The sequence below is a fragment of the Neophocaena asiaeorientalis genome, unplaced genomic scaffold (genome assembly GCF_003031525.2).
Source record: "Neophocaena asiaeorientalis asiaeorientalis breed wild unplaced genomic scaffold, Neophocaena_asiaeorientalis_V1.1 scaffold669, whole genome shotgun sequence".
NCBI lineage: Eukaryota > Metazoa > Chordata > Mammalia > Artiodactyla > Phocoenidae > Neophocaena > Neophocaena asiaeorientalis.
Window position 1 is genome coordinate 2,138,628 of NW_020174694.1, and position 22,265 is coordinate 2,160,892.

Consider the following 22,265-nt stretch of genomic DNA (forward strand, 5'->3'; position numbering starts at 1 on the left):
GACTCACAGATAAGGAGAACAAACTAGTGGTTACCAGTGGGGAGATGGGGGAGGGGCAATATAGGGGTGGGGGAGGGGAGGCACAAACCACTGGGTGTAAGATGGGCTCAAGGATGTATTGTACAACACGGGCAATACAGCCAATATTTTGTGATAACTGTAAATAGAAAATAACCTTAAAATTGTATAAAAATTACAAATTAAAGAGTTACGGCTGGGAAAGTATACCTGACCAGGTCATAAGAGACCTTAAATGCCATACTGCAGAGTTGAACTTCATCTAATAGGTCACGAGGGCAAGACATCAAACAACTTAATTTGGAAATTCAGCTAAAAGAAACATTTCAAAAGGATTTATCTAATATAACTTCAGAGGATTGTTTGGAGGAGGGTGAATAGGAAAACAGAATGAGCAGGAAAGGAGGCTCTTGGATTAGCAAAGAAAAATAGACAGTGAAGAGACCAGGCAGGCTGGAGGTTGCTGGCTTGTGGAAGGGAAGTTGATTTGTGAGAATAATAGGTCGGCTGTTACAGAATAACAGAGAATAAAGGTGGGCGGTTAGTAAAATTTACGAATGGATATGAAGAAGTCAAAATAGAAGCCATTTCTCTTTTCACTCACCTGAAAGCTACCTCAGAAATCGCCCAGGTTTCGGACTTGAGCGGTAACTAGGAAGATAATGTACATGCAACAAAAAATACAGTCACATAAAAACACTGACATAAACTTCAGAATAATGGAAATGTATTCTCGTAAAATGAAAAGGGAAGGACTAGGGGGTCTGGAAAGATAACTCCCACAATCCCAGCAAACAATGGACAAGGTAGAAGAGAAGTTCCCAAGTCGATAAAGTTCAAATGGTCACAAAAGAGGTCAGGGCAGTCAGTCATCTCTCAATCCCCACATCAAAGGAGGGAGGGCACTGATGGAAAATCACCAGGTTTCAGCTGCATCCATCACTGAACTCTGAAAAGAGTTTGGGTATATTTGAATGCAATCGATCCAGACGTTCTACAAATACGTAACTCTTTAATCACAGTCATAAAATCACTCAACAAAAATCTCATTCTGGAGAGATGAAAGCTAGCTGCTTCAATTCTGAAGTCTTTGTTTCACTTCCCTCTCCCAAAACATGAAAAGATTAAACTTGCACCCAGAGCCTGGATAGCGGCAGGTCACGGAGACAGGAAGTACAACCAGGGAAGTTGCGGACAGGCTTGCAATGCAGAAGAGCTGGGAGGGGCTCATATGCGTCAGAGCCAAGTAGATGGACACACAGACACACACAGCTAGGTGGCTAGAAACCAGCAAACTCCAGGAAAGGTGGCCAGAACAAGCAGCCCAGAAGCTCAAAACATGCAAGATGACTTTGGGAGCGAGGAGAAAGTCAGAAGCTCACAGAAACATTTCTAGAAAGTAGGCAAGGGTGGAAAGCTCCCAGAGAAGTGGTCTGGAAAGCAGGCGAACATGGCCAAGTTAGGGAAACTCGAGCAACAATCCCTTGTTTCAAGCAGTGATGTTGCATGTTTTTCCCTCCATGGAAAGTAGCAATTCCCAAGCGTGATTGCCTGGGAACTCTCGGCAGAGACATACAAACGTAAGTATTTGGCTGGAGGTAGGAACCTAAAGGCCAATCGTTCTGAAATGTTAACGTGGGTGATAATCATCTGGAGAGCTTGTTGAAATGCGGCTTCTGAGCCCCACCTCCAGAACTGCTGATTCAGTGAGTCCGAGCTGGGCCCAAGTATTTGCATCTCTGACAAGTTCCCAGATGATGCGATGCTGCTGGTCCAGAGACCATACTTTGAGAACCAGTGTCATGGGCCCTCAGTTCTCATCCCTAGACGTGCCCTAGAATCATCTGGCAAGCTTTGTAAATGCTCACACCTGAACCCACCCTACAGGTGAAGATGAGGTGGTCTAGGACAGAGCCTGAGATCGGTATGTTTTCAAAGTTCCCTAGATGTTTCCAATGCCTACACAAGGTTGAGAATTACTGCTATGTGGGGATGTAAAGTTAAATGATGACAAACTAGTTCTGTTTGGGGTATCTTTCTGAAAGGAAGCTGGCTTCTCTCTTTAAACCTAGGGGCTTAAACTCTGCTTTTTTTTCATTAACATATTTTTTTAAATTTTATTGGAATATAGTTGATTTACAATGTTGTGTTCGTTTCAGGCATACAGGAAAGTGATTTAGTTATGCATATATTCACTCTTTTTTCAGATTCTTTTCCCATATAGGTTATTACAGAATATTGGGTAGAGCTCCCTGTGCTGTACAGTAGGTCCTTTTTAGTTATCTATTTCACATTCAGTAGTGTGTGTATGTTGCTCCCAAGCTCCTAATTTATCCCTGCCCACCATGTTTCCCCTTTGGTAACTGTAAGTTTGTTTTAGAAATCTGTGACTCTGTTTCTGTTTTGTAAATAAGTTCATTTCTATCATTTTTTAAAAAATTAGATTCCACATATGACTGATATGTGGGAGCTGGCGGCGGCGGTGGCGCTGGGCGAGGGGACCGGTGCCCAGGGCAGGGGCAGCAGGGGAGGGACTCGGGCCACCATGGACGACAAGGCGTTCACCAAGGAGCTGGACCAGTGGGTCGAGCACCTGAACAAGTGTAAAGTACTTAGCGAGAACCAGGTGCAGACGCTGTGCGAAAAGGCTAAGGAAATTTTAACAAAAGAATCAAACGTGCAAGAGGTCCATTGTCCTGTTACCATCTGTCGAGATGTGCATGGTCAATTCCACGACCTGTGGAACTCTTTAAAACTGGTGGGAAATCACCAGATACAAACTATCTATTCATGGGTGACTATGGAGACAGAGGTTATTATTCTGTGGAGACTGTGACTCTTCTTGTGGCATTAAACATGTGTTATCCAGAACATACTACAATGTTGAGAGGAAACCACTAAAGCCGACAAGTTACCCAAGTATATGGCTTTTATGATGAATGTCTGCGAAAGTATGGAAATGCCGATGTTTGGAAATATTTTACAGATCTGTTTATCTGCCACTTACAGCTTTAGTAGATGGACAGATATTCTGCCTCCATGGTGGCCTCTCCCCATCCATAGATACACTGGATCATGTAAGAGCCCTAGATCGTTTACAAGAAGTTCCACATGAGGGCCCAATGTGTGATCTGTAATGGTCAGATCCAGATGACCATGGTGGGTGGGGTATTTCACCACTCGGGGCTGGCTACACATTTGGACAAGATATTTCTGAAACATTTAACCATGCCAGTGGTCTCACACTGGTTTCTTGTGCTCACCACCTTGTAACGGAGGGATACAACTGGTGTCACAATCGGAACGTGGTTACCATTTTCAGTGCATCCAATTACTGTTATCCTTGTGGGAACCAGGCTGCTATCGTGGAATCAGATGACACTTTGAAATGTTCCTTCCTTTAGTTTGACCCAGCACCTCATCATGGAGAGCCTCATGTGATCCACAGCACCCCAGACTACTTTCTGTAAATTCCTCCTGGGAAAACCTGCCTTTGTATGTGGAAGTATACCTGACTTAAAAAAAAAAAAAAATATATACACACACACACACACACACACACACATAAAATAAAACCAAAAAAAGCAACAGTAATCTATGTGTTTCTGTAACAAATTGGGATCTGTCTTGGCATTAAACCATACCATGGACCAAACTGTGCCATACTAATGATGAGCATTTAGCACAACTTCAGACCGAAATTAGTTCAACACTATGTTCTAGATCGGTCGGTCGTAACAGTTTGCCTGCTGTATTTGTAGGAACCATTTTCCTTGGAACTGTTCAAGCAAAAAAGATAGCTAACTCCATCTACTTTTGCACTTACTTGGAAATTTTAGTTAGAGTGTTTAACTGACATGGATAAATAGGGTTGGATTTTTATTTTTAAGAAAAATTCACAAGCTAACTTCCACTTAATTCATTACCGTTTATTTTATTGAAATGTATAATTAACTGAAAGAAAGATTTTTAGGAGTACGTTGTCATAACATTTAAAGAGATTTCCCTTCATTTAAACTAAATTACTATTTTATGTTGATTTGCATATTTCTGTATATTTATCATGACAGTACTTGCATTCTATTTGGTGTACTGAGCAAATGAACTTTCCATTTTAAACAAAAATAAAGGCGGGGGTGGGGCGGCTTCCCTGGTGGCACAGTGGTTAAGAATCCGCCTACCAATGCAGGGGACAGAGGTTCAAGCCCTGGTCCGGGAAGATCCCACATGCCACGGAGCAACTAAGCCCATGCGCCACAACTACTGAGCCTGAGCTCTAGAGCCTGCAAGCCACAACTACTGAGCCCACGTACCACAACTACTGAAGCCCGTGCTCCACAACAAGAGAAGCCAATGCAATGAGAAGCCTGCACACAGCAACGAAGAGTAGCCCCCACTTGCCACAACTAGAGAAAGCCTGCACACAGCAACAAAGACCCAATGCAGCCTAAAATAAATTTTTTTAAAAAATGACTGACATGTGGTATAAACATACAATGGAATATGACTCAGCCATAAAGTTTTTTTAAAAAAACAAGTACATGATGCCATTTGTGGCAACATGGATGGACCTAGTAACTCAGACAAAGACAAATATCCCATGGGCTTAAACTCGTCATGGGGTCCAATAATGGATATGTTTAAGTAAAGCACTTACAGTTCCTGCTCAATCAAAATCCTATTTATACCAATAAAGTGTTTAGGTAACATCATCAAAAATTTATAAACCATCATAGAAGGCTCGATTTATCTTTCGGAAACAAAGGAGAAATCACTAACAATGGAAGGAAGACGTTGGTTTTCTCCATTCACACTGCCAGGACTCAGAAGAAAAACAAGTTTTCCAAAACAACGATAAAGCAGCCAAGAGGAAAATCCACTAAAATTGCCAAGGAATGACAGTGCTCTAGGAACAGATGGACTGGTTCCTTTCTGAAATTTTATGAAGAATCTCGATGAACTGAAACATTGACAAAGATATTTAATGCAACCTTATAGGGAAAGTAATCAAATCTCTTGGAACATTCTAGCCAAGCGAGATGCTTGAATGCAAGGATAAGGTTTTCAACCTCTTTCTCATTTTTCAGAATTGCTGAATAATTGAACAGTTAACAATAACTAATGGAACAAGTCATGCTGTATGATCTTGGTTTTGTTTATCAGTTTGACGTCAGGTGGTACGTGAAGTAAATAATGGTTCAAAGATGCCTCATTATTATAAAAAAAAAGTTAAGTCATTGAGAACTTCATTCACATTCATTCTTTGGATAAATATTTATTAGGAAGCAATATTTGACAAATATTTATTAAGAATCTCTGTGCTAACCAGGATGCTGGGAAAAGAATATGGTGATAAGTTGAACTACTTTGCAAATGGTGGGAAAGAGTGGCATTAATGAGAAAAAAAAACAGTCATGTGCAAAACAAGTTGGGAGGAGGGAGGGAGCAAAATTCCAGGCAGATGGAATAAAATATCTTAGAGGGCTTCCCTGGTGGCGCAGTGGTTGAGAGTCCGCCTGCCGAGGCAGGGGACACGGGTTCGTGCCCCGGTCCGGGAAGATCCCACATGCCGCGGAGCGGCTGGGCCCGTGAGCCATGGCCGCTGAGCCTGCGCGTGCGGAGCCTGTGCTCCGCAACGGGAGAGGCCACAACAGTGAGAGGCCCGCGTACCGCAAAAAAAAAAAAATCGTAGAAAAGGTTAGTTATCCTTCCATTTTACACCTAAACATATATGACTGTGTGAGGCAGACGACTCAATTTCAATGATATAAGTTCTAATAAAACGTTTTGAGTCATGTGCACTCCATACATGTGTATACAATTTTAAGAACGTGTCTAATATCAAAAAAACTGCATTTCAATTTCAATGTAGGACACTCGTAGATTGAAAACTTGCCAAGCCTTTGGCCATATATTTCCTGTCTTCAAGAAATTAATGTATTACTATTAATACATTACTTTTACTAGCACCTTCCTAGAACTTTCACTAAGTTTATGCCCTAGGCAATTCAACACTCAAATTTATTTTACATAAGGAACGTAAAGCAATCCCAAACAAAAGCGGCAGAAATAATACATGTAGAAACACGCAAAGAAAGATGGAAGACACTGCACTTATAAAATGCATTTGTTTTCTGTGACACTATGGCAGGAGGGACTTTATAAAGGGTGCTCACTGTTCTACCAGTTTGACGTGTATCCATCTTCATTTCAGCTTCTGATAACTTACATGAGCCAAACATCCCATACCAATATTTATTTGAGATAGAGATGCTTATACAGTCAACTTGCCTTTTTCTTAAAAAAGTAAAGCTAAAAAAAAAACTACAGCAGCATGCTAGTATTTTATAGGCCACTTGAATTACCTTGCACTTGAGTTCAGGATACAACAGTGTTCATTTATCCATGTCTGTTTAAACAGGCTGAAGTGTTTAATTCCATCGCAAAGAATCCCAACAGCCAACGAGCACTCTTCTGCTGGGATTTCTTAGGAGGACAATCTAACATCTTTTTTTTCCCACTTGCCATCAAAGTCCTTATCTGAATGTTGCCAAAGGTGTGTCAGGTTCGTTCACTGTGTTCCCTAAATTGTCTTTATTGCCGGTGTCACCTGTGCGTGTGCTGCTTTGTCTTGGAGGGATGCTCTAAATGTCCTTTCCAATAGATTACTCGATGGGAAGCGGAAGCTAGGGGTAGGACAGAAGTAAAGATGCAGACGTAGAGAATGGACTTGAGGACATGGGGAGGGGGAAGGGTAAGCTGGGACGAAGTGAGAGAGTGGCATGGACATATATACGCTACCAAATGTAAAATAGATAGCCAGTGGGAAGCGGCCGCATAGCACAGGGAGATCAGCTCCGTGCTTTGTGACCACCTAGAGGGGTGGGATAGGGAGGGTGGAGGGAGACGTAAGAGGGAGGAGATATGGGGATATATGTATACGTATAGCTGATTCACTTTATTATAAAGCAGAAACTAACACACCATTGTAAAGCAATTATACTCCAATAAAGATGTTAAAAGATTAAAAAAAAAAAAGAAGCTAACGTTTCTCCTACAGCTGACAGATCGTCTCCTGGAAAGAAGGAACTGACTTTCTCCGGAGCAAGCAGATGGTCCCACCCTCAGAAGGTTCCGCAGAGACTCACCTCTGTCACACAAAATTTCTCTGACAAGTGGGAAGAGGCAGGTGGAAAGTGGAAGGTGAGCCAAACACAATGTATTGAGGCCCTTGCTTCCTGGTGCCATTGAAACACCTACGTCCTGAAAGAACCCATCAGAGCAGGCACCAGTCAGCAGCAAGATAAAACTCAGAAAAAGGTTATGTGGACATTCCTTCATATAACAGACATTACAGAACAAAAAGCTTTACCTTCACACTACAGGGTTATGATTTTAGCAGAAGTATTTCTATTTCCGTCAAGGTCTCCACAAATGAGATGAGTGGAAACAGAAGGAAGGAATTCAAGAAAAACAAAACAAGGGTCATTTCGAGAAATTTCCAAATAACCACCTCCTGGGCCAGCTAGGCTGTCCAGTGAAACAACCGAAAACAAGAGGGTATATATCTTGTAGGCAGCTGGAGACACATTTCTGAGAGTTATCAGCTTCACAATATGGTCACTTACTTGATTCCCATTTCACTCCATATTTCTTGGATGCCAACCAAATGCCAGGCACTGGGTTAGGCACCAGAGGGGTACAGAGGCTGATGCTAACAGAACTCGGTTCAACAATCAGCTCTATCCGTGACAGTTCTGCAGTCTGAGAATATGTTCTCTGAAGCATGATATCACTTTCTACTTAGGGTGGCATAATACACTTAGCGCGTAGAAAGCATTCAGTAAGATGTATAACAACTATGATTATTACTAGCAGTATTATTACAGGGATATGTTCTTGAGAAGCATGCCCTATGATGTTACCATGCATAATCTAGCAGGAGATTAAAAACCACAAGCAGCTACAATGCAATATGGTAGATACTGTATCTGAAAAGTATACAGACTGCTGTTAAGACAGAAAGGATAAAAGAATAAAAGAATGACACAGCAGTGAACATCACCCCACACCTCTCCAAGAGCCTTGTCAAATGCCAGAGCTAGAACCTTCCAAGAGAAGGTCTGAATTTAAAAAATAAAAATAAAAAAGCTTGGACTTCCCTGGTGGCGCAGTGGTTAGGAATCTGCCTGCCAACGCAGGGGACACGGGTTCGATCCCTGGCCCGGGAAGATCCCACAGCCCGTGTGCCACAACTACTGAGCCTGCGCTCTAGGGCCGTGAGCCACAACTAGTGAGCCCGCGTGCCACAACTACTGAAGCCCGCGCACCTAGAGCCCATGATCCGCAACAAGAGAAGCCACCGCAATGAGAAGCCCATGCACCGCAACAAAGAGTAGCCCCCACTCAACGCAACTAGAGAAAGCCCGCACACAGCAACGAAGACCCAACGCAGCCAAAAATAAATAAATAAATAATAAATTTATTTTTTAAAAGTCTTTAAATAAATAAAAAAGCTTATTTCCTTCTATACTGGAAATCTATCAAAGAACGGTACTTCAATAATCCCTCTCATCTGGTTCTATGTTTTTCATAGTTGTTATTCCTTCTAACGTGCGAAAAGAAGTCTCATGTTTATTGTTTGCTGTCTGTTTCCTTGCACTTGAACGTAAACTCCACAGGGGATGCCTTTTGTCTTTCGTTCTTGCTGTTGCTCAGGACCGAATTCAAAGCACCTAGAATAGTGCCTGGCATGTACTAGTTACTCAATAAACTGTTAGTTGAATGAATGAATCAGTAATTCCTATCATCCAACTGTGGGCATCTTTAGGATCTGAAATGCATAGGAAAATAAAGATCTTGAAAAATGAACTTAAGTACAAAGGAATACATTTCTACCCGTCACTCCCTTATCGATATCTGACTTAGAAATCACCTACATATCTTGGTTCTCAGTGCAGGACATAATACGGATAATTGAGCTATACTAGAGTTTTCTTCTTTCATTCAAATATTCAAATAAAGAGAAGTGGTTTATATAAATGTAGCTCATTAACAATTATTAGTGCCCATCAGTGAGCCTCTTGGTTCCCTCATCCCCTCACCAGTCTGGTCCTGGATCAAGGGGAAATCACACTGCCATGTTAGCAGCGGCTGTTGCCTGAACATGGTTCAGCACGTGACCCCTGGAAGAGCAAGAGACTTCCTAATTCTGTGGCAGAAAGGGTGGTATGTGTTCCTAGTCACAACTGAGAATTCCTTTTTGTCATAGATATAGGGTCTGGAATTTTAGGTAGCTACTATGGTTTTCATTATAATAATACTCATTTGCTTGTAGAAAATGGGTGAAAAAGGACTCTACAAATTTCACTTTAGAAGCCAGCCACTATCAGATACGTAATTTCTATGGGATAATTCTGTTGGGTGTCCAAAAATAATCAGCTTATAAGCACAACTATGGAACACAACCTCTTGGTAAATTAGCATTGCCAACATTTCTCACATTTAATGTGTGTTTATCAGCTCTCTTTGGAGCACCTCAAGCCAGTTTATGTGTACCAACATTTCTACCCAAGAGGATTCCCTGAAGGAATTAAGGACGTGAGATTAAGGACGTGAAAAAGTATTTTGGATTTGGGTGTATGGGGTTTTAAACCTAAATCACAGAGACATGAAATATCATGCTGCTATAACAGATAAAAATCCTACAAAACCCAAATAATCCAGATGTAACTGCACAGAAACCATTCCCTTAATGAAAAAACAATGGAACTTTCCCATCTAATAATCAGTAAAGTTCTCATTCTGTTTAGTATTGGGTTTTATCTGCTGAGCCCCTTCTAAGAGAGAAGCTGTGAAGCCACAGCTGAGTCTTCATTGTGAGCTGCGCGAAGACACATGACTCGGAGGCAGAAGATAAGCCACAGGCAGCAGAAAAACACGGATGCAATCAGAAGACGAGTGCCCCACCTGCCAAAGTACAATGGACCCGGGGCTCACCGTGACGGTTAAGAGATGCTCCTCTATAAGGGTCAAGCATAACTGCCTCTTTCTGGTTAGCCTAGAGACCTTTTCCATATCCCATCGTGCCTTAATAAATAAGCATTCTGCTCAGAGTAAATGAAAATGTACACTTTGCATGTTGCTTTAGCTGCATTAATTTTTTCATAATTAAATCTTCCTTGGGGAGAAAGACATGACTATGGTTTCTTTTGTACTCTGCTCACAGCGTATGGTACCACGTCAGACAGGGCTGAACTGTAGGGGCTGTGGGCCTCTTTCCCTGTAAATGCAGCCTATGGAGCCTAAAGGCACTACTGCCGGAGTCCAAAGACCAGGGTTGCTCAATAATTATTAGCTATGATTGCACTTGTTCAGTGAATTGCTCTCACTGTCATCAGATAATTAGGGAAAATGAAAGCAGATCTAGGAATTTTCACTGGGAGAAAAAAAATCTTTCATGACTAAATAATTTTTAAATTCTTTTAAAATAGCACCTTTTAAACCAAGGTGCTACTCTGTTATAAAAAGAGGGTTGGCAGATGAGTCCTTGCAGATAAAAATGTATTGTTAATAACAGCATTTATTATTTGCCCACCATAAGCCCACCATTGAGCGAGATACTTTACAAAGGCTGGCCCACTGAGTCCTTTCAAAACCTCTGATATGTAAGTTTAGTTATCCTCCTTGTTCACGTGAGGAGACTGAACTCCGAAAAATGAATGAACTTGCCCAAAGTCATCTAGTATGTTAGATATCAGAATAGTAGAATCAGGGCTGGGGGTGGTGAGGAGTAAGGTTCCTGTCTGGGACACAGAAACAGCTGCTAGTATCCTGAATCTAATGATCGGCTTCCAGCAGAGAACACCCTAATCAACACCTCAAATCTTCATCAGTTCTTGAAACGCAAGTTTAATGTTTCCCAAGTTGCTGATGGGACAGGGTCATGTCAAAAATCAACATAACCAAAATAGACCTCAAATTTTTATCACCACAATTTAGCCTCTTACTCCAGATCCTTACATGTTCCAGTAATGTCACTATTCCCAATGTCCTCACACTCCAAGTCTCCACTCAGCCCAGGCCATCTCCAATAACTATTTACAATCATCAAGAAAGCAGCTGCCACCTCCTAAAAAAAAAAAAAAAAAAAAACACTCTGCTGGCTACTGGGTTTAGGCCTAAAAGACAGACAAAAACCACATTAGCCAATTCATCACTTGAAGGAGCTTAAAATCTAGCAGTGTTCACGTGAAATGTTTAAAATGTAAGTCATAAAATAAATGATCCAGAAAAATGCAACTGGAACTCAGAGGACAGTTTACCCTGGGCTGGAACAGTCGTAAAATGCTTCGTGTGAGAGGTGAGATTTGACTGGGTCTTGAAGGATAGAGGAAGCATTGAAACAATGATTTTAAAAGAAATTCTTGCTCTTGGTAAAACACTCAAACCGTACAGAAGGACATGAAGGGAAGAGAAAATTCCAGACTCCTCTTCTCCTGGCCCGAGGAGAATGTGCTGCTGGTCATCTGTCAATTCGACAGAATTTAAATACATGAAGGAAAAAGAAACAAAGGAAGAGGAAAGGAGGGCTAGAATAGCACAGTCCTGACAAGCAGAGGTGGTCATGGTGGAGAAGAGTTCTGATGTAAGAGACTAAGAAATGGAGGGGGGAGGGATAAATTAGGAGTTTGCGATTAGCATGTACACACTACTGCATATAAAAGAGATAAACAACAAGGACCTACTGGGAACTCCTACAGGGAACTCTACTCAATATCTTGTAATAACCTATAAAGGAAAAGAATCTTAAAAAGTGTATCTATATATATATTTTTTATATACATACGTAAAATACATGTATAACTGAATCACTTTGCTGTACGTCTGAAACTAATACAATATTGTAAAGCAGCTATATTTCAATAAAAACTTAAAAAAGAAAAAGAAATGGAGCTGAGCCACGAAGGGAGCCACTCACACATCTGAGGACCAACCAACCATATTCCAGGTTTGTGCTCGAGTCTGGGGGATGCAGGGAAGTAAAAATGGTCGTGGCTGCTGCCCTCATGGTCTCCCAAGGTCAGAGTCTGAGGAGTCTCCCAGTGACTTTGATAGGTCTTTAGAAAAGTAAATCTAGATGCAAGCTGAATCAGAAGGAGACCCCGGAGGCAAGAAGTTCCATTAAAAGACTCTGTACATTCCCAACATAACATGATGAAATCTTGAAGTGGAGGGGCGGCAGCAGAATCCATACAGCACAACTGCTTCAAAATCTAACTTCATGAGGAAGAAATTAAGACCAAGAGAAGTTAGATGCTATGCCCAAATTTGGAGTGTAATTAAGGGCTTTATAAAATAACCTTTGATAAGAAAGTCTTGAAGAACTAAATGTGAAAATAAAACTTTAATAGTTTATGAGATATAAAAGGTTGATACTTTTACCACTTACAAATGGAAAAGATTTCTTAAAACAAGATATCTATACCATAGCAAGAATAATCAAAAATGCATCTATTTTAAATTTTAAAAAGAATCTTTTCACCCAAAGATGTCCTAAAAATGAAAAGACAAGCCACCAGTTGGGAGAAGCCCACTGAAACGAGCTTCATTTCATTTCTGGAATGAAATTACAGAAAAAACTCTTGATATCCAGAATATATAAATAACTCTTACAAATCAATGAGTCCTTTTACACAGTGGGAGAGTGGACAACAAGCACGCCTACACATTCCAAAGAAACCTGAATGTTAAGAGAGGAAAAAAATGGTCAACGACATTAGCAGTCGGGAAACAACACATTAAAACTGCAAGGAGATAAAATTTCACATCCCGAAGGCTGGCAAAAAATAACATATACCACTAAGTGTTGACAACGATACAGAACCAAAGGAGCTCTTATAGATGGCTGGTGGGAGGATGGACAAAACTCTTTTTGGTAATTTGGCATTACCTGCTAAATGAGAAGGTACAAATCCCTCCTACAATTCTCCTAAGAATATACCCTAAGGAAAGGTCCTCTGTTAGCACAAGGAGATGTGTGTATGAACATTCATAGCCGCCTTGCTGGAAAAAAAATAGAATGTCCATCAATACATTAATCACTATATATTATACAACGGAATACCACAGGGTAGTAAGAATGAATAAGTAATACCTATTCATATCAACAAAACAGTAATCAATTAAAGTTGGGTAAAGAAAACTACAAAGAGTATGGTGTTCCTATTTATTGAGTTTTAAAACAGCAAAACGAAACTCTACTGTGTAGTACACACATATACCTACATACCTAGCAAAGTATGAGGAAATGTGTGGCAATGATAAACACAAAATTCAGTGTACCGGGTACCACTGAGGGGAGATAGGCTTGGAGAGACTCTGAGAGTATCAACAGCGTGTGCAGTGACTGGGTACATGGGTGTTTATCGTAATATTTAATTTTTTGTGTTGCTGAAACATTTCACAGTAATTCTCAATTTATAATGAAGAACTAAAAAGTAGTTTGAGACATAGGTACACAGTAACAGAGAAAGAAAAGAGTCGACTATTACTTGAAAATTTTCCAAAATATTTCATGTCTTCTCTTCTCCCATTCCAACTTCCCTCCACCTGGAGCCCATCATTTATACCTGAATTAGCACAACAGCCCCCTAAGGCGTCCCTCTGTCCCCATCTGGTGGCAGACTGATCCACTTCCATCCGTCCCAGAGGCCACTTCTCCATGTCACTGTCTATACAAAGTCCTTCAATGCTCCTATCAATGGTAAACATTCTTGAATCATCAGTAAAACCATCCAAAGTGTGCCTCCATCCTTCTCAGTCAAATTCATTTCCAGGTCTAATTAAAATGCACTAGAGAAGCTGGTGCAGAAGACCATCTCCCTGAGCCAGCAATCTGCCAAGCTGGTTTCCATCTCCATGTCTTTGTCAAAGTTTTGCTTTATCTGAAAAGTCATCCCTTCCTCCTACTTAACTCTTACCATCTAGGCAAGTCCAACATAAGACCGTCCTCTTTAGGAAGCATCCCAAAACGATCCCATTCCTTTGGGTTCAATTTTCAGCTGCCCAAGGATTTGAACTATATTTTGCACTTCGACAGTCTCCATACCCATGAATACAAGGAAGATCATATGATTTCATCTGCTTGTTCGCCCGTCCTTGGAAAGGCTATATCCATGCCAAATACCTGCCATGGATCATCTAAATCCCTTGGTATTCTTAGCATCAAAGCAGAATATTTTAAATTACCGATAAAGTAGAGACAAATCTATAGAAAAATGATGATGCATTATTATAAAAACATGGGTCATGTCCATGCTGAGTCTTACATTGCCTCGCAGATCTTTAAGGCTGAACAGTGGTGTAACATCTAAAGCTGGGGGCGGGGGCAAGGGCAGGTTAGCACACCCGTGCCGCTGGCCCACCACACCTCATCGTTCCCGTGTCTCAGAAGTGTAGATCGGGCAGAATGTACTACTTGCCTGGCCAGAAACTAGTATAAAAAAATCATGGAGGGCTTCCCTGGTGGCGCAGTGGTTGAGAGTCCAGCTGCCGATGCAGGGGACACGGGTTCGTGCCCCGGTCCGGGAAGATCCCACGTGCTGCGGAGCGGCTGGGCCCGTGAGCCATGGCCGCTGAGCCTGCGCGTCCGGAGCCTGTTGCTCCGCAACGGGAGAGGCCAAAAGTCATGGAAATACCAAGGAGGCTGTGAACCCATATAATTTAAAGTGGTAGATTCCAACATCCCCTATGATCAAGACCACCCCACACAGGTTCTAAGTAAGTATCTCTACAGAAATCAACCTCCAGCAAGAAAGTCAGCTGTAGCCACTTCTCCCCCTCCCACTTCATACCTCTCATCCCTGTGATCTGATTCAACCTTTCAATCCTCAGTGAACATTTGCATCCCTTCCATCAGCTACCCCTCTCCTAGCCCCTATCTCTGTTATCCCTTGAGCTTATGGTCTCACAGAGGCTGACAAGCACATCAACAGAAAATGGAATATAAGTATGCATCAAGGACTTCCCTGGCAGTCCTCTGGTTAAGAATCCACCTTACAATGCAGGGAACTTGGGTTTGGTCCCTGGTCGGGTAACTTAGGTCCCACACACCACAGGACAACTAAACCCACCCACCGCAACTACTGAGCCCATGAGCTCTAGAGCCCTGCGCCACAACAAAAGATCCCACACACTGAAACTAATAAATAAATCACGATGCAGCCAAATCAATCAATCAATAGATGTTTTCAAATAAATAAATGTGCAGTGGAGACACAGGAAGGAATGCTTGATCCTTTGGGCTAAAGGGTGGGAAAGAAGTTTGTGTTTAGCATCAAAGGGCTGGGGGAGGGGGTGGAATCTGATAAAGGCAAGTGTGGGGGTTAAGCTATTCCTATGCTTGAGTGAGAAGGAGGAGAAAGGAAAAGGGGCAAGAGGGTTTTTTTTCAGGGGGGGTAGGGGTTTGCATTGCTTTGTTTTTTTAATCCTTATCTTATTTCAGAACCCCCCTCTGTTGACCAGAAGACTGTAGTTTCCGTAGCTGGAAAACAGAGCACAACCTAACCCATCACATGCTGGCCATGCTGGGATCAGCCCTGTGTTTACCAGGTGTTATCAGAAGACACTAAGGACCAAAGGATGCAGAGTTTGAGACTGCAAGGAGGGCCATGCAAAAGCCATGTAATACTACCCTCAGAGTTACGGTCCTTACACAGTTGGAATACAGATTTGCATGCACTCATTATTCATTCATTCACTCAGTCAATGTCTACTGACCACTTACTAAGTCCCGGGTGCTGTGCTAGGCGTCAGTGATACTTTGTGAACATGCTATTTTAGTCCTTGATCTCATGGAATGCATAGTTCAGCGGGGAAGACAATCGATTAGATAATCACAAAAGTCAAGACATCATTATTTACTGTAAAAGGACCACGGTAAAAAGTATCAAGGCAACTAAGCTGCCTGCAACCGGACAGCTTCACTGATTAAATGACCTTTCAGCTGAGGTCTAGGGAAATGGAAATAATGTAAGAAACATGTTACGGGGAGTTCACACAGGAAACTTCTAAATGTGTTACTGCTTCAAGGTTCCCCTGTTGCCCCTTCCCAGCTCCAAGTGGGAAAGCTCACCCCTGTCTGATAGAAAAGGTGACTTTGCTTCTGAGTTAGTGTCTGGGTAAAGAGCTTCGAGGAGAGTGACTGTGCCTTGCGCCTTCTTGCTAGACTAGTCTGATGAATCATATCAAAGAAGAACTGTTTGCAAAGTCTGAGACAAGATCAAAATGCCATTTTCCTCTTCAACGGCAGCCTGTGTCTTGCAAAGAAATCTCCATGCTATCTACCAGGGGAAATTTCTAGCCCAGAAAAAGATATCACACTGAGTTTCCACTGAAACTGAAACCCAGAAAGCAAGGGTCCCCAGGGCAAGGATGTAATCTGGAGGTTAGAGTGAGGGTTAATGTCAGTCCTATCAGAATACTCATAAACGTTCTCCTGTAGTAGAATTAAAAGGGAAGTTACTCTAGCAGATGTTTCCAAATTAGCCAAAACCGTGTCAGGGAGTAAAGCAGGAGAGCTGGAAATACGCCCAGAGAGAGAGAGAGACCTTCCCACAAGCAGCCTGATGGAGCCACTGAAATGCCTCTGAGCCCTCCCGGTGCAGATGGGGATGCAGGAGTGAGGATATACTCAGGTCCCAGCACAAATCCTCCTCTCCTAATTGCCCATCCATGGCTCCAGTGAGACGACCACTCTGCTGAATCCTAAGAAGTCCTGGCAGGATCGGGCAGCTAATACACGGCCAAACCACACTCTTCACGCTTGCTTTTGTGCTGTTGCTTACAAATCTGACAAGAAACGTTGGGAGAAGGTATAGAAATTGTCCATGACAACAGAGAAGCAAACTGTGAAAATGAACAGTATAGTGTCAGGCAAATAAATCCCAGGAGGAGGGTGGGTCTGCATCTTCAGAGAAGACCCAGAGCACTGATATCTAGCTCACAACAACCCCAAACTGGGCAATGATATCCCCCGCTATGCGGGTTCTCACCTACCCAGGAAAGAAAAGGCCCAAGAATCTGAGCCAAAGATCCGTGCCTACATATCCAGAGGGTTTCCTGGGGGTGAGCTGGGCTCCCAAGTGGGCTGTCACTTGTTACCCAGTAATCATTACCTCCTGCAGGAAGGAGAAAACAGTAAACACCATCCCGGAAAAACCTTAGGTCAATAAAGGCAGAGAAGATCTCGTTTCTCACTGGTACACCAGCTGTCTGGCCCTACCATTGTCTAGACTAAAAGATGTAAAATTTGTGGGTCAGCACAGCTCACATGCAATACCAACATCCGCGCAATCAGAGAAAGGAAGAAAAGACCTCAAAGAAAAGCCATTCACCATTTTAACCACCTTATATCCACATCCCATTTTTTTCTGCCCTCAACCACACGTCTTCCTTAGCAGGTGGTTTGTGTGTTGCAGGGTTACAAAAAAAAAAAGAAGTAGTAAGTTTTGGTATGCATTAATGGTGTATTATACATAGCAAATATACATTTTGCATAAGCCAAAGAGGTATGTGTTAGAAGAAAAGGAACTGGTACCTGGTATCTCATACAATGAGTTGTCAATGGATGTTTAATAAATTAAAGTGAAAGACTGATGATTAGTTCTAAATCCTCCTCTGTGGTAGAAAAATGGTTTAGACCTTCCTAGGAACCACATCTTTGGCAATTCCTGAGAGACCACACCATGAAAGTCACCTTCACTGGGGAGTAACAGGAAGCAGGCTACACATTCCCCATGATTTAAAAAAAAAAAAAAGAAGGAAGAAAGTCAAAGAAGAAATGATTCCTTTCTTTGAAAATGAAGAATCACAAGCCCTGAGGATCTTCTGGAAATGAGAGATGGCACAAGATATGATGGGGTGCTTTTGAACCTCAGAGCGTATCTGTGGCACAAAATTTTTAGAATTCTAGACAAAGGGTCTTCTTGTGATTGTGTTCCTTTAAAACAAAAATGTACAAAGAAAACAACATCTCATAGATGTAAGGCATAGATTGTAAGTGTGGGAGGTGAGGATTGGAGACAAGTGTTCAGATTTTTCAAAAGTCCATGATGCTCCTGCTTTAAGGATGCTCCTTTAGCGGGATAAAGGAGAAAAAGAAACAAAAGAACTTCCAACTACATTGTTTCCTTGGATTAACCAGGAGAGGCAAACGGTGGTTTCTATAGAGATGAAATCTTCATGACGGTCTTCCAATGGAATGCTTCCTAAGAGGAAACAGATCCTTCTGCATGGAGCAGAGCTGCTGTGAATAAGGGCAGAACAATTTGTGGGAACGATCCAGAAGATACCATAACGTGAATCTGTCACAGAAACTTCACTATGAAAACACACATTTAGGTGGCATATTACTATTCCTTCTGAATTTGAAATATTACATGAAATCAAAATCAGAACACTGAACTCTTTGTTTCCAGAAGAAGTTGCTATTCAAAGAATGTTACTTGTCTCAACTGAGTTGTAGATGAAACTGTTACTATGCTACAACTCTCTCAATGAGTAGTTAGTAAAACTTCATTTCCCCTCTTCCCAGTTTTAAATTTATATTTAAAAATTCATCCATCTAGGGAATTCCCTGGTGGTCCAGTGATTAGGACACTACGCTTCCATTGCAGGGGGTCGGGTTCGATCCCTAGTCAGGGAACTAAGATCCCGCGAGCCACGCTGCATTGCCAAAAAACAACAACAACAAAAAATAATCTAAAAAATAAATAAATAAATAGAAATTAGTCTAGACAGCCATATAGAACAAAGGCATACATAACCTAGTAGAAGTTAAATCAAAGTGCATGCAATCTGTATTTCCAAATTTGATTCAATAGAACGTTTACGCTTAGAAAGACTTAGAAAGTAGAACAACTTATAGTTAGTTTAGGCTATTTCCCTGCTTGGGCTACATAATATTTTGAGAAGAAGGTCTTGGCTACATAATATTTTGAGAAGAAGGTCTTGATTTCAATGATCACTCATATCAAGGTTTTAGTCCTGGAAGAATGAAGTTTACATTGAAGGAGAAATTACAGATTCTAAACCATGAAAATTCCCCATAAGGAAAACTCAAGTATTATTCCCCCCCCCAAAGCACAATTGCTAGTGTGTGACTTGAAGAGTTTTGTCAGAAAATTACTTAATTTTTTAAAGAATCTGCTTACCAGTTCATTTTGCCAATATTTATATAGTCTATAATTTTTGAGATCAAATATTTTATTTAGCCAACTAACCTTGGGATAGAAATATAGAGAGAAATAGCAGATATAATTTTTAAAATAGCCTATATTTGTGAAGGCATTCAAGTCTCTTCTCATACAAAGTAGCTAATACTTTCTCTTAAGTGAGTCAGTTGTTGTTTTTTAAATAGTCATGGAATTTTAGATCTAGAATTAGGAATATTTCAAGGAAGTGGCTTTACTGCAGCAACTTTAAACTGAACTAATACACCCAAAGGAAATTAATAACAAGGCCATTGACACCAGATTTCTATGAACTTTCCTGTTTCATGCCAGAATATGAATTTTCTGAACCAAGGGTAGTTTTCATAACCTAAACGGTTAAATTTCAAATGTTTTTCAAAGTTATTCGATATTTCTTTATGACTTTGGATCTCCTTTTTAAAAATGTAAGCAAAGAAAACTTTTTCCTTTTGACATTAGATAAATTAGGATACTTGTAACGTCTCTTGCCTTCCTGTCACTTTGGTTCAAGTTGGGATAAAGATTACTGCTCCACATGCAAAATTACCTAGGCCAATAGAAAGTTGCTTCCTGAAGCTGAAATTCGGCTATAAATAACCGTCAAAAGGCAGTTAGCTCCTTCCTGGTAAAAAAATAATTTGCAAGATGTTTGCATTTGGTCCTAAAATTGCTTTCCTAGTTCTGAACATTCCTCATCCCAGGATCTGACTACAAGTCAGACTGATCCATCACCAGTTTATAAAGCCAGTCTCGAAGACTTTAAAAGCTAAAGATCTGCCTTGAATTGTTACTTTTATGATATGCTTTTCATCACTGTAATTCCATAACTTCATGTGTTATGCTGGGGGTGGAGGGTGGGGGAGAAGGGGCATCGATCTCTCAAGAACGGAGCCAAGCTCACGGGGTCGAGAGGGGACAGTCTCGCAGGAGTCCAGAAAGGAGATAACAATTCTCCGACAGAAAATTCCGCAGCCTCCTGGCCGGGAGGGAGACGAGCCTGAGAGCCCTGGGTGGGAACGGCGTGCCGGCACAGACAGTGTCGCGGGCGCGGGCACCTGAGCAGCCCCTTCCCACCGCCTCCCGGGGCCCCTGCGCCAGGCTGGGCTGGCTCGCCTCCCGCGAGGGGCGCAGCCTCCCGAGCCCTGCAGGCAGGATCTCCATCTCCGCGCGGCCCCCCGAAGTCCTGCCTGCAGCTGCGGCCGCCCGCCCAATGAAAGTGCAATTTGTTATCCCTCCCGGCCCGGAGGAGGGGTGTCCGGGTCTGGTCCTGGCTCAGCCCCGACTGTTCAGCTGTCTGAATACCGGGTCTCACCGCCCGCGCCGCGAGTGGCCGGGAATCGGCCTTGGCCTCGGCCGCGGGAGGGGGTCGACTCTCCCGTGATGGCTCCCTTGGACCCCGTTCTCTCCGTGTGTCACTCTTTCTGTATCTCGGTCTCTCCCTGCGTGCCTGTGTCTCTCTTTGTCTCTGCTTCTCTGGCTTCCCCTCTCTCTCTTGCGCGCGTGCGCGCACGTGCGCGCGCGCACACGCACACATACATACACACACACACACACACACACACAAGCCCGGGCTCCAGCAGCCGCCGCCGCGAGCGCACGCCCCAGCCCCCGGAGCAGCCCGGCGTTACCTTGCCACTGCTCGCAGTTTGGCCCTCGGTCGCCGCGGCCGTCCGTCGGTCCCGCGAGCCTCGGAGGGAGGACGAAAGAGGTGTCCCCGTGGCCGGGACAGGATCCCAGCGAGGCGATGGGAAGGACTCGAGTGAGGAGCCGCGGGGGCTACGGCCGCTCCCGCCGCGGATGCCGCCGATTCCCCCGGGCCGGAGGTGTCGGAGAGGCAGTGTCCTCCGGACTGCGGGGCCCGGAGCGCAGCGCTCGCCTCTGGCGCGGCGGCTGAGCGCCGGGACGCGGCGGGCTGGGGCGGCGAGGCTGGGCTGGTCACCCGCCCCTGGGTGCATGTTAATACGGTGAGGAGGAGGAGTCCCGCGCTTCCTCCGCCCAACCGCGGGAGCCCGCGGGCGGGCGGCGGCCGCGGCCCGGAGCCAGCACTGCCACCGCCCCGGCTACTACGGCGGGCCACCAGCCCTGACCCAGACCAGACACGTGCGCCCGGGCCGCAGGGAGGCGCCCGGCGTCCTGCGGGTGATGCCGGCTCAGCTCCGGGCCGCAAGTGCGCTCACACCACACAGAGGGGAAAGCCCCGCATCCCCTCGAAGGAACCGCGAGGGGACCGCGCGTTAGTGGCCGTGTCCCGTGCGTTCCCCGGCGCAGCGTCCGCTGAGAAGTGAACCTGCCCCTCCTCACCTGACAGCTCTCGTTCCCAACCTTGTCATCGGGAGCGCTCAACACTATCACAGGGACTCATGTTGGAGGGCAGAGGGTTTGCCTTTCTCTCTCTCTCCACCCTCGGGATCCCTAGTAGACTTTTTGAAGAAGCAATCAACAGGGAGGAGCCGGGGTCGTGGAAAGAGGCTAGACTCACCCGGACTGACATTCACACCCGGTGCCATTACCTCCCCCAGAGCCTCAGTTTCCCCATCTGTACAACGAAGGCTCTTGTGGATTAGATTATACAATATTTTTACCACCAGCTTCTCAAGGTATTGGCCTAAAGATACGTAGAAAAGCGAATCCCTTTTCTTCCTATCCTCTGACCTCAGAAAACTCCCCGCTCTCCATCCCAACTGCATTTGGAAGCCACGCCCATTCACACCGTCTGAGGACCACAAGTCCACGTGCTCTGAAAGTAGGAAGCACCCGTGAGGCTTCAAAGTTAGAAATAAATATTGTATGAAGAGATGAACTAAGATTTGGGTCAAAGAGAGAAAAGAGTCAAATAAGTGTTTATTGAGCTTCTGCTCTACCCACTTAAGTATCAATACTATAGATGATAATAGTTAAATAGTGGTTAATCACCATCTTCCAGTTTCCCTCTACTCAAAAAAGAATGAGTGGGCTTCCCTGGTGGCGAAGTGGTTGAGAGTCCACCTGCCAATG

The 22,265-nt window shown here is 43.4% G+C and overlaps 1 pseudogene; it reads left to right on the forward strand.

Moving 5' to 3' along the window:
* Window positions 1–2,563: 2,563 nt before the first annotated feature.
* Window positions 2,564–3,488, forward strand: LOC112409052 (serine/threonine-protein phosphatase 2A catalytic subunit beta isoform pseudogene; annotated as a pseudogene).
* Window positions 3,489–22,265: the final 18,777 nt, after the last annotated feature.